The sequence below is a fragment of the Malaclemys terrapin genome, chromosome 6 (genome assembly GCF_027887155.1).
Source record: "Malaclemys terrapin pileata isolate rMalTer1 chromosome 6, rMalTer1.hap1, whole genome shotgun sequence".
NCBI classification, from domain to species: Eukaryota; Metazoa; Chordata; order Testudines; family Emydidae; genus Malaclemys; species Malaclemys terrapin.
In genome coordinates this window covers 75,761,922-75,775,587 of record NC_071510.1, presented here as the reverse complement: position 1 = coordinate 75,775,587, position 13,666 = coordinate 75,761,922, and the positions used below count along the sequence as shown (strand labels likewise).

Genomic DNA, 13,666 nt, shown 5'->3' with positions numbered 1-13,666 from the left:
CTTAAATAACTCTGCAGTGTATCGCGTGTACCCTAAAGCTGAACTACGCAATATAGAGTTCAGCCACCTTTTTCTTTTTTTTTTTTTTTTTTTTTCCCAGTCTGGATATAAAAGAAAGTAGCGTCCTGTTTAGTTAGATACAGCAGGTGTTTTGCTTTGCACCTCCACTGGTGACCTCTTCAGACTTTCCCCACAATCCTATAAACCCATCTCCATCCCACTTAGGCTGCTTCAGTCATGTGCTTCATGTGTCTTTCTCTCAGAATTGACTCCAAATAAAGGGGTCACAAATGTAAAACTGTCCCCCAAGACATATGAGTAAGAATTGTCAAGGAGACTTTGGTCCACTTTCCATGCCTAGTACGCTATTCACTCGTAATGAGCCCCAGGGTTGTCATACGTCATCATGACACTGATCCATGACACAGTGTAATACTATTCAGCGATACTACCGCATAGCAAGCTGCCTTCACCCAGCACCTTTGTAACTCATTGCAAATGAACACCCTGGCTTTCTTTCAAAGGGACTGTTAAATAGCTTAAATTAAAAACAATCATCACAGGCATTTTGTATCTCGTCACAAGCTTTGCCTGCTTCATGTTTTATGTATTTGTTCAGTTTCCCTCATTTTGTACATGCTTCCACGTCTAAATAATTATTCCTAGCCTATATCTACTTCTAGCTTGAAACCATGCTTTATTGGTTTCTCTTCGTTTTTTCCAGGCTGGTTTACAAAGTACAGCACAATTGTATGTTATATGATGTAAAACGTTCCTGAAATCAATATAACAAAGAGCTCTACCTCCTATATACAACATTTTGACTCCTTCTACACATATTTAGTTATAGATTTGTTCCTTCACGCATTGTATATTATGTATGTATGAGTGTAATGCACACAAAAGAGAGGAGGTTTTTCTTAATGTGCTGCTTAATTCCCAAGTTGAGCTACTGCCATATCTAAGCATATTGTCATATTTACACACATGTAGTAGTATAATATAGCACACACATATATGAAAATTATGCCTTCAGCTATACCCTCCGGACACACACGGACACCCATCGCATTACACACAAAGTATAGACACACTGTCATTCGCCCACACACAATATAGATACCTCATTTGTACAAATACAGCTAGATCTCTGGGGGAGGGAGACATGGCTAGGGTACAGACTGCTAGGATTTTAAATGTGAAGTTGCATTCTGCTTTTATAAAAGCTGGGGGTGGTGGGAAGCGGTGGCCTCTGCACAGGTCCAGTGGAAACTGACAATGGGCAATGGCTTGCAAAAGGCTTTATATGTCCTGTACAAAGCTTGATGCAAAACATGATGGCCCTGAAGGGGATATATTTACAAGATAAAATACCAAATTCTTTGCCTCGAATTGTTAAAATTTCACCTGTCACATAAGAGCTAGGCCGAAGTCCGGTCCGAATTTGTATTTATTGATTATGGGTAGCAGGGAAGGGAACACATCGGAATGGATAACAAGGTAGACAGAGCCTCTCCGCAGCCTGCGTCCATTGCAATCCATGGTAAAACTCCCCTTGACTTCAAGGGGCAGGATCAGGGCCAAAGGGTGCATACGCGAAGGGAAAGAAAAGTGTTGGAGCTTTGGGAAGTGAATTCTGCCCCACGCTGGAGCAGAGCAGGATGCTGCGACTCAGCCTTTGGGCAGCAGTAACAACCCTCCTTACCCCTCATCGCCCCTTTGCCCCCTCCTGTCTTGCCCTGACCCGCCAGCCCCAGCTCAAGGCCGGTGTGGGCCCTAAACTGGGCGCAGACCTTTGCGCTGGCTTCTGCACCTGGCTCATTTCATTTTCATTTCAGCCCAGAGAGCGGATGTTCCTGATTCACACGAACATGTGGCTTCTGGAACCAGATGCTGGGAAGTGCTGAGCACCTGGCTGGGGTGCCCAATATACCTCAGGGGGCGCTCAGCACCTTGCAGGATTGGCCCCTAAAGCTAAGTAACCGCCAAGCTATTGATACGGTGGCGCCTCTGGTCCAGCGAAGGTTAACGACTTTCTTGCAGCTGCTTCTTCCTAGTTAAGGGTTCTGGGCGCGAGGCAGACAATAGCAGCAGCTGCAACACCTGCGATCTATCACTGCAATAAAATATGTACAGTAATGTGGAGTAATTGCTCTTTCCGCTTCCAGAGGGAGCTCAAGGCTGAAAAATCAAGGTTAGAATCGTCCAAACTGTAAAAAAATCCCACAGTACATATGCAAAGCATGTAGACACACACAGACAGACAGCCGCAGACAGACAGAGCGATTTGTCTCCGAAGGGGTGATAAGATTAGTTTTACATTTTTAACAAGCGAGCTTCTTTCAACGTACATTAAGTTGAGAGGGGACAGTACAACTTTTTCCTGGGTGGGTTCCTAGGTATAGATACCAGACCATAATAAAAAAGAGACAGGTGAAAAATTAGAGGGGGAGGGGGTTAAAATGCTTGAACTGACGTAATGTCCTCTTAGTAAAATGGAAATTATATTATTATAGCCCAAAGGATTGTTTAGTAAATATATAATTTCTGGATGTAGCTGTCTATGCATTTATGTAAACACACGCATGCGTACACAAACACACTTCATATATACGTGTATATATACAGACGAACACAGATGTAAAGTGTTTACACGCACACACACTTTATATATCAGGGGGGTAGCCGTGTTAGTCTGAATCTGTAAAAAGCAACAGAGGGTCCTGTGGCACCTTTAAGACTAGCAGAAGTATTGGGAGCATAAGCTTTCCTGGGTAAGAACCTCACTTCTTGCATCTGAAGAAGTGAGGTTCTTACCCACGAAAGCTTATGCTCCCAATACTTCTGCTAGTCTTAAAGGTGCCACAGGACCCTCTGTTGCTTTTTACACTTTATATATACATGTTTATATACAGACGAACACATAGATGTAAAGTGTGTACACGCACACACACACACTTTATATATGGAAAATGCATGCATATATATATATATATACGAAAGTACATACGTATATAACTATATAGTCCTATATACTTTCATATATATATTTAAGTATAGGTGTCTCTCCATGTAGCCAATGAATAAATATGTGTGTATTTTACATGTTTTATTAAATATACACAATCCCACCTGTGTAGATCGCAGTTTACCAAAGGGTAACACTAAAAATGTAATGCTGACGCTGAAATGGCAAACTCTGGTTAAACTCCAAAGAACTGTTGGGCTGACATGGGATCTGGTTGTTTTGAGACAATTTGCTGACTTTGTGTTCTTGAGAAAGAGGTGTGTCTGAAATCATCCCGTACTAAATACATTCAGCATATTAAAGGGTGTTTTCCTACCGCAATCCCTGCTCCGTTCAGCCTACACTGACTGCTCACCTGCACAGCCTAAGTCATCAAAATCCCCTTCCTTCTTCTCCAGCCAAGTGGAACTCACCAATATGCATCTGACTCCATAGATCCGGGAAAAAAACAGCTAAAGCTATAGCCATGCAATGTATATAGAACCCTCCCCGTTTCTGCCAGACAAAACCTAATCTGACTTTCATTCTATGTATAAATCATTAAGTGAAAGTTACAAATTTGTTTCCTTCAGAGAATCCCATTTTATTGCTCTTTTACCAAAGAGATGACATGTCATTGTTCAAAAAAAAGTACATTAAAGAATCATTGCAATCTCCCTGTCAAGTCATTATGCCTTTATCCCCACCAATTAACCACACCTCACAGGGCTGCTATTAAAAGCTAAATTGAGCTTAAAAGTAAGGTATCCCATTTCATATAGATAGAGTAATCTAACTCCGAAAATCACATCAGATAGCCATAAATATGATGGAGGTCCCTGCTGTAGCAGGCTCCTCCAAAAGTCCAAGCAGGAAAGAAACTTTTCTGCAAATATGTTAGGAAAGGTTCAGAATACCGATAACCTGATGCGCAGGAAAGAAGGGTGATGTGTCCTCTCAGGAACAGTAGATCGGTTTAACACACGTACTGCACACAATGCACCCTTTAAAATGAGGATGCAGATAATACTGGGGGGGGAGATGTTTTTTGGGGGAGTCAATGGGCTATAGCAGATCAGTAAGCGCTTAAGTCCAGAAGTAAAAGAGACTGTGTTTAAGCGACCAAACGCCTAAACGACTCTTCGGGGGCAGGGAGGACAGGACCAAACTCTACATCGGGGACAATAGTGTTCCTAAAAGTTGGTTTCCTTGTGCTGAGAAAAGGTTTCACATGCGAGATTCGACGGAAACCCTGGAGTGTTGGACGGGGAAATAACACCTGGTTTTCTCCAAATCGTAAATAGATTAGGACCCTCTGTGTCTGGTTCCCCCAAGCACGGTGAGGTGCAGGACCTAATTGCACCAGGGCAGTAGGGATGTGTGTGTGTGTTTCAGAAAAAGTGTCAATTTCCTATGGGAAATTCTGATACTCATTGCCACAAATTATTGTGTTAGAACAGGACTTTCCACACTGCCTGCAAACTCTCTTTTCCTGAACTCATATGCACTTTTTTTCTGCACTATAGCCCTGCTCCATGGCAGGCCAGGAGCCAGCTCTGTTTATCTCCTTACAAAAGCAATTTTATGCACTACAATTCGACATCCATCGCAATGAATATGCATAGAAAGCTCTGAGAGCACATGAATGTATATTTTAAAATGTTACCTTTCCTACCTATCCATTTTCTTAGTTATAACAAAAGGCATCCCAAATACCTTCAGTGACGCTGAATTAATTCTAAATATTTGGTACACAAATTTAGTAAGCCTGAAGGAGATTAATTTGCCAGAGTAATCCAATTAAAAGATTTCTAAACTAATCTTTTTGAAAAAAGAAACTAGTGTAAAGCTAGGGGAAAATCGTTTTTATGACAATGATTTATTGCATTGGTTTATTGTATAGAAAGGTTGCCTCCCTTCATCGGAGATGACCACTGTTAGCCAACAGCACAGTACCTGAAGTTCAAAACGTATATGTATATATGTTGTTCTGATTTTTTTGAGAAACATTCATTTATCACAGAAACCTATCCTGAATATTACATGTGAGGGAATTTAGTTGCTTACAAGCGCCGTGGACTTTTTAAAGTGCTAATAGATTTATGGTCTCTTTTCCAACGCCCATCCAGAGTAATTAGCACATATGTTCTAAATAGATGATAGTTTTGTGAGCAATAAAGCAATTACCCATCGCTGGAGCTGACAGTTCCTTCAACTAAACTCCAACCAGCAGCTAATTGGAAAAGTCATTTCAGCTCCATTGTCTGCAATTAGTCCTGCTAAACTACTACACCCAAACTAACTGGTTTGAGGTTTATTTATTCATTTCTATTTGCATTTACAAACGTTTACCAAATAACGCTTAACTTTTCCAGCGATTAGATCATGTTTTCAGAGTCTCTGGGGCTGATTTTTTTTAGCATGATCTCGCTTTCCAGTTCCTTCTTTTCCATCAATATTGGAAGGTTCAGTGATTCATAAACATTTGTCCACTATGCTGAGACCGTTAGTTAAAACAATATTTCCTCAGCCATTCAGGAAATGTAGCCAGTTTAGCCAAATGTGTGTGTGTTGGGGGGGGGGGTTAATGCTGCTAAAATACTTTGTATTTCCTTTCAACTTTCGCTCTGCATTTGGGGATACCTGGGTGAAGGGTTTCTTCCCTAGCCCACCGCTCTAAAACAAATAAATAAGATGTTCTGATTAACACACTGCAGCTCATTTGTGACAAAGCATGAGCAAAGATTAATCAAGGGAAATAAAATTCCCATTCACTTAAAAGAGTGCGTTTACTTTTTAGCAGGAGGGGTTTTTAAAGCAAATTTGGAATAGGAAAGCCCTTTCGCTGTAGTAATCAGAACGCTTCCCTCCTGAAGGTGGAAAAAATTAAAAGGCATTACATGTCCAGGACTTGTGCACAGTGAGTGGAAAAAATGTGTTAAACATCGGTTTGACGCCCCACCGGAGCTTCAAAATATATACCGGCTGGGTTTCTTCTACTTAATTTAATCTTTATTGGACTGAGCTCTTTCTTGCCTTCTATTCACCAGAACTCCCAGTAAAATGTATCATTTGAGAGGAGGGAGGAAGGGCTCTTTAGCCCTTCATTTTAAACAGCAGACTTCAGCAGGTATTTAGCAGGGAGGCACTCCAAGGAGTTTGAAGTAGGTTTCTTAAGTCAAGACTCCTGCCCAGGGCTGAGTTGGATCTGCAAAGTAGAAGATTTGCGTGTTGGGATGGAACTTGTAGCCTTAGCAACAAAGTATATACTTAAAGGAATTTACAGCTAAAGCATCCTGGACACAGAAAGAAATGCGAATATCTGAGGGGTTAGGAGCAGCAGACATAGTTCTTTGCTTAGAACTGGAAGCTTCTCCGCCTCCATAGCAAAGCTTTTCTATTTTCTAACAACTACACATTTTGTTAATATTTTTCGTTGGTCTTTTACGAATAAATCTGAGAGAGTTTAACAATGTTTGAAAAAGAAAAACCAACAACTTCAGTTTCAGCTAGCACAATAGACTTGCTAGAGAAATTCTCAGCTCAATAAACCGTAGTTAATTGCCCAACTTCAGACAGGCAGTTATATGTATTTGTGGAAGAAAAGCTTCATTCACAAATGTCTCATATTCCCATTTACGTGTCTGTCTCCGATTTACTCAGTGTCCTGACAAAATTAATAAGCAGTGCCACACACACACACAAATCTGTGATCTGCGGATAAGATTTAAAATAATTGTTGACTGTCATTACATGTTATTATCATAACGATATAGCTACAGTCCCGTTCCAGGACTATCAGTTCAACCGCCAGGGTCATTGCGAGTTTAAAATTGGGACGGATCTGTATTGTAAAGAATATTTCCTACCATAAGTCTACACCCATGTTATATCTACTTCTGATGACTACATTCCTTGTCTCTAAACAGTCGTAAAGGACTGAAAGCATACAAATTAGGGCCCTATGAATTGGAACGGTCAGTTTAAAACTTTAAATTCCATGTGCGTACATGTGTCTGTGGGTATGTATGTTGTACAGAATGTACGTACACACACATGCGTGTGTGTGTGTGTGTGTGTGTATCCATATTCACATATGCAGTTCTAGAGTAAAGGCATTTTCGTGGCTCCCAGAGTTTCCTTCTATTACGAGCGATTAGATGGTGTCTATTCAAAGTTGCTGATCCAGAGAGAAAATAAGAGTAGATAAAAGGAGATTTCAAGTGACCTCCTCGTCCCTTTCACACCAACCTGAGCCCCAGAATAGCCAAGGATCAACTCGGACAAAAGCCCTTTCCTTTTCCCTTTCAGCTTCAGAAGATTCAGTGCAAGGGGTTAACAATAAAACATATAACTCTAACCCAGTTTGGTAGGATCATGTGATTTTGTATACTTTATTAACTACAGCTTTGGATATGCCCGCTCTTAATTCCCCAGAAATGAGTAAATAAAATATACTTAGCATGATAAAATACCTAACAGTTATTTACAGCTGGATGCGGTCTGCTTGAGCGATTTGTTATGTTTATTCTATTTCATTTAAACTTTGCCTAAACAACATACCATCCCTCTGAACACCGATAGAATACTCTGTAATAAACATATCTGACTACTGACAGTTTAAGTGAAAATGCTAAGGTTTATTACTTAGATCAACCTTATGATGGGGTAAACATGATTGTATCACTACTGTTGTAACCAGCAGCACTCCTGTATTTCCTGAGCAAAACACTTTTACGGTGTTTTATCTTATAGGCAAGGAGAAAAGTGACATTAAATACTTCAAGTTATTCGAACAGACCTTAGTCTGTGAAAAGTCCGATTCAAATCTACTTGTGGTGGTTTAATCCCTGTAGTAAAAGAAATAGGAGCTTTGACAGGTAACTATTAAGGCAAATGATTATATAGTGCAGTTGACTGTATTGTCAGGACAACCTAACAACTTTCAAACTCGTTTCCAAACGTCAACTTTTCATCAAAAGCCTATCCCTTGTAGGAATAATAAATAACACCAAATTCATCCTTAACAGAAGTCAAGAGTTTAAAATATGGTCAGATGGATTTCAATGTAGAGTCTCGTGTTAATGGCTTTGTACACATTTGTTTCTTTTGGCTTCAGGCACTCAGATCACCGCAGCTTTATTTGTGCCGAAAGTAAATATTTGATTCTGGATTCACTAGTGTGCGCGAAATGATTCCCAGATTTCCCTTATACAGAAAGGTTTGATTTGCATCAAGGCGTCATCAATTTCCTTTCCTCTCGGTTGCTCAAAAATTGTCAGGATCCCTTACCCTGTGAGACAAGTGGCCCTCGGTATGGGTTTTTTCACCTTACATTCATTTCGGTATACTCAAGCATTTCTTTGTGGTCTAATGTCTGGGTGGATAACTGGAGAGAGAGAGAGAGAGAGAGAGAGAGAGAGAGAGCAAAGTTGTGATTCAGTGCCCTGGTTTCAGGTTGGCAGTCAACCGCAGAACTTTTGATAGCTAACAAATGACAAAAACAAGCTAAAATGAGTGTTGGCTACTGGATAGATTGCAATGACGGCAGATTGGGAGGTGTTTTGCTGGCATTCCACTTTATGCCAACAATGTCTAAAATAATTTTAAGGGAATATAGGGGGAAGGGAGGAATTAAGTTTATTTCAGTTAATAACATGCCAGTAGAGACTAATTTATAACGCACCTTTAAAAGGAAACCTTTGAAAAGCTGTACTGATAGATTAGAGCTACTGATCTTTTTTCACCATGTCTTCACATGGTTTCGAACGTGGTCCTTTGGCCAGCTGAATTTGGCTATTTCTGGTGCACGCTCGCATTAAACTCGCTCATGATTTTTTGTCTGATTGTAATTTTTTAACTTCAAAAAGTGGTTTGTTTGTTTTTTAATATTTTGCTGGTCAGGGCTCTTCTACAGGATGTAGATAACGGTTTGAGCGTTTGTTTGTTTCCTTTTCCCCAAGGCCATCTTTGTTCAGTGTGATTTACCAAAGTACAAGAAGGAATGATCAGGACAGGTGGAGGCATTCAGAAATCAATTTTAAGTGTGACTTGGGAATGTGTCCTCAGAATATCACGCCTCGCTGAATATTTTAGAAATGGGGAAAAGGCTTTGTAAATAAATTCTGGGTATATGCAACCATAGATTAGTACACACAGAGATGGAGGGAAAGAATTTCACATGTAGGTCCTGCAGTTTGACTGAAAGTTAAGAGCTATGGCCTACAAAATAATAATAATAAAGTGACAAGTAACCAGCAATGGACTATGAAGCCACCAGCTGCATGCAAAGGTCATTATAATCCACTGAAAACTACTTTTCAAAGCAAGGAGCAATTTTCTGTTATAAAACGAAGTCTGGTGGATACATCTTTTATTATACTATTAAAAGAACTAGCACAGGGAAAAAATGCCTGGTATGGCTGAGAATAAAGGCCCCAGCACAGCTACTGGTAGAGGAGATCTTGCTGGGCACGCCTCTCTCTAAAGGCCTGGCCTGGCACAGCTAACACAAGAGGCCCAGCCCATCTGGAATCTGAGCGGAGTCCTAGTATGGCTAAGGTTATAGCAAATGGGCAACTTGGCCTGGCAAAGAGAAGCAGCTTGTGGCTGCAGGAGAGGAAGAAATGGAAATGTTTCCATTATAATTAAATTTGCAAAGCAGCCAAGAAAGGGAAATAGTGTACTATGAACGGCACCATGAATATGAACTGACTGACCGTGTACCAGACGATATCAGACACAGTTTGTCAATAGTTTTCAGAATGTACTAACTGATTCGTCGGCAAAAGAGCTCAGTACAGGATTGGGTAGTTATTCGGGTATGTGTACTCAGAGTGTAGAATTCAAGGCATCCATTGAATAGGATTCTCTGAGTATGTTACAAGTATATCTATGAAAGGGGGGATTATGTGCATTTTAAAGGATTTTCAAAATGGCATTTGTATAGGTTTAAAATGTGTTTTCTTATCAGAACAAGAGTTAATTAGACGTACTAACAGTTGCTAAAGGCAAATAGATATTTTACATGAGAACTACTCATTGTGTCTTATGGTAGCATATAGGTATTGTCCCCAATCCTGCCCATGTGTGTGACCGGAGGGTACATATACATATCAAAATATCTTTGTGAGGCTTAGCAGGAGAAGCAGGTGTTTAACATTTATTTTAGGACATACAGAATAAATATGTCTCTAGAACTCACCTCCCAGCTCACATGTTATTTTCTCCCGTACCCAGGCTCTTATAAAATAGCACTTCTATTGTGTTCTATACCTTTTCCCCTAAAATAGCTTTTAAAATTTGTTACAGATTCACAAGCTAGATAATGAACTTTTGTTTCCGGAAGATACAAGCGTGTAGACAGAAAAAAAGAGAAGAGCGTAAAACGGAGTCCATTTTTGTGTTTCACCGGAACAACAGACAAACAACAACCCCTAACATTCCAAACTGTGCTCTCATCTAATGAAAGTAAGTTCTAATGTGTCAAAAGAAGGTTAAGTGTGAGAAAGTCTTGGCTTTGCATTGTTGTTATCGTGGTCTGTTCTGGCCATTTGGTATGTGGCATAGGGCAAGTTAACAGTAAAAGCTCATTTCCAAATTACATTTGAGTTGTCCCCATTTTTAAGTCTTATTGTAATTTTTCGGAGGTGGAAATGTATCTTGTCAAGTTAATCTTGTTTTGACTTGGACATCAGAGGAATGAGACTACTTTTATTGATAGATTCACTTCGTCCCAGCTCAACTGCTGTCAGTCTACTTCCCAAGACTCACACAACGGTTCAGAGGAGATGGGACTTTCGTCGGGAATCAAACCAGCACTAAAGCAGGTTTCCCAATTCCTTGAAGTATCTTCTTTTAGAATACATTGGTAATTGATTCTTTCTCAGAAAATGATCATCATCATCCGCACAACTACAGTAAAAATACACCTCTGAAACAGAACAATTTGCGTTGGTTTTTGCTTTCTTCTTATTATAGTCTGTTTCTCATGTCAGTGGGATCTGATTGGTGCTGTCCCTTTAATCTGTTGACATTATCTCCCAAATAAACAAGCTGCCATCGATCTTTTCATTAGGTGATCAAATAACAAATAGAGCAGGTGAAAAACAAGAGCATTAATATGCTTAAATGTCTTTATCAGGCATCCTTGCAACATTATTGGAAGTAAAAGTTCTATTCCATAAGTATATGGAATGGATGCTACATCAGTGTATCTATAATATTTGCGTAGATACACATAGGTAAACACAAGCGTGTTATCTTACTGAGGGGAGTGAGTATATCGATACACGCGCATATCTTTGAATCTGTGTGTTGAATAGAAAAAAACAGGTCTCATAAGAAAATACTAAAAACTGGAGGCTATAAATATCTCCATCTATAACTCCTACAATCAGAATCAATATGCCTGAAATATAGAAAAATGGGCCATGTTCTCAAGTTTGGGTTGTTTGACGAGTCTCGGGAAAGCAGCCTGGATGCTAGAAGCAAAAGTTATCCTTGCAAGGTACTGCTATACTATAACTCATTCACAGTGGGTTTCCAATGAAATGTAGACAGACGCTGCTTCCCATGTTAACCCCATTAGAAACACCGAATAGAAAAAGCAGTACTTGCCTGGTGAAGCCTGGTTTGGCCGGGGTTCTGGGTGCCAGCTGAAGCGATCCAGGTTCCGAGGAAACCTTTTCAAGGAAGAGCAGGGCACAAGCTGCTGGGTCCGTCCACCTTCTCTCTGGCTCTCTTTCACTCTCGCTCTCTCTCTCCCTCTCTCTGTGCCTTGCTCTGCCTCTTTTACTCCCTGTCTCTTCACAGTCTGGGGAGTAAAATCTAGATGATATACATACAGAGCTTGCTTTTTTTGTCTGATTTAATCTTATTCGTTTCACCTTTTCACTGACCAGGAGCAAGGAGCGAGAGTTTATTTGGAAAAAGGGAGAGGGAGGAAAGGAGCCCACTGTTGCATAGTCAATAACATCCTTTTTATCAATGCAATATACAATAGGGGCGGCTTGGCCAGGGGACTCATTGAAAATCTCTTCATTATTTCAGGACAAAACAAATCGTTTATTCTGATTTTAGAAATCTTCCTCTCAAACTGGCTCAAAATCTTACATTTGTGGGCTTGACAGAAAATAAAATCATTATCAAGCCACATCTAAGGCTGTTATTTTTTTTAATGAATGGAACATCTTTTTTAAAAAAAGCTGTAATATTTCACATTTCCCTTTTCCTTGCAGGTTTTGCTTAGTTTCCAAACTGATTTAAAACTTTGATATGAGCTAAGGATAGTTCATGCAGTTTCTTTCTTCTTTGTCACACAGACACTCGACCCCATAGCGCATTTAAAACCTAGCACATAAGAGGACGTTGCATGGAAGAAGGGATGGGAGACAGGAGGCTAGAAGAGGTATACAATTAAAAAGAAGGTTTGTTGCCCCAAAGCAGCTTCTTTATTTTGAAAAAAAGTAATGAAAAGATTTTGTGGCGTCCTGCTGCTTTAGAAAAGGCACGGGCTTTGTGCACTGAGGAGGAAGGGGGGCGCTGGGGACTTTGCTGGGCTGAAGCTCCTAGGCTCGGTTCCTGTCCGCTAGATGGCAGCCGGATCCAGCGATTCCACTACCAGACAGTTTGAAGAGAGAGAGAGAGAGAGAGAGCAACCCCCCACCCCCCCAACCCCGCACATACTCCAACCTTCACTCTCTCTCTCTGGGACTTTCGTTTACCAGCATTGATCTTCCCAGACAACAAAACGAGAACTTACTTTTGTTTTATTAATAATTATTGAAGCATTGCTGGCTGTTTAAACAGCCTTGGAAAGGGACACTATTGGAAAGTGTAATCATCATCATAATTAATAGTAGCCCTTCCAGGGGAAAGTGTTGATTTCTGCTCTCATTTTACGACACCGAGAATTCCACCAGTGTCATTGATCGTAATTAAAAATATCAAAGGAGGAAGAATATTTTAGGTAATAAATGGGAGCCAGCACTGTGGTATAGCAAAAAAGCAAAGCTGAAGTTTTTATATATATAATAAGCAATGTAAGTGGGTATATGTATATATTATTACACTATATATGTGTGTGTGTTCCACAAAGCAATTTTTTTTTACTTTCAGTAATTAAAATTTCTAATAAGGTTTTTCAATTGGAAACATACAGAAATCTAATTAATAACCCCCCCCAAAAAAACTTTTCAGCGTGAGCCAAAATAATTTCCTTTTCATTTCCCTTTCCCCCATTGCAATGCATCTCCCCCTTCCCTTTCCCCCCCCCCGTCCTTTTGATGTGTGTGCGTGTGTGAGTGTGTATGACCATAGACGACCCATACTAATCAGGTCTCAAAGTAAATAGCAGCGCAGGGCGATCTCAATGTAAATTGTGCTTGTCAGAAGAATCCCCTTCTCTCCCCCCCCCCCTCATGCCCCAACCCAGTCAGTAGGTAGCAGAGAATAAAAAAAAAGAGGGGGGGGCCTCTTAACCAATGGAGTGAAGGAGGCTTGGCTAACCTTAGCCTCCCATTTTCTCTCCCCCCAATTCAGGGCTCTGACCAGTCAGTCGCCTTTGATTATCAGTTGCCAGCAGCCCCTCTCTTGGCTCCTTGACATGAGCTCCATATAAGGCAGCGATCTCCATAGAAACGTGTCAGTTTCAATAGT

The 13,666-nt window shown here is 40.4% G+C and overlaps 1 long non-coding RNA gene across 3 annotated transcripts in view; it reads right to left on the bottom strand.

Moving 5' to 3' along the window:
• The window catches only part of LOC128839816 (uncharacterized), a 60,974-nt gene extending 52,581 nt beyond the window's left edge, over positions 1-8,393 (bottom strand). For all 3 annotated transcript variants that reach the window (XR_008445530.1, XR_008445532.1, XR_008445533.1), the window contains exon 1: positions 8,300-8,393. This is a non-coding gene — a long non-coding RNA (uncharacterized LOC128839816). The remainder of the gene's footprint in view (positions 1-8,299) is intronic.
• Positions 8,394-13,666: the final 5,273 nt, after the last annotated feature.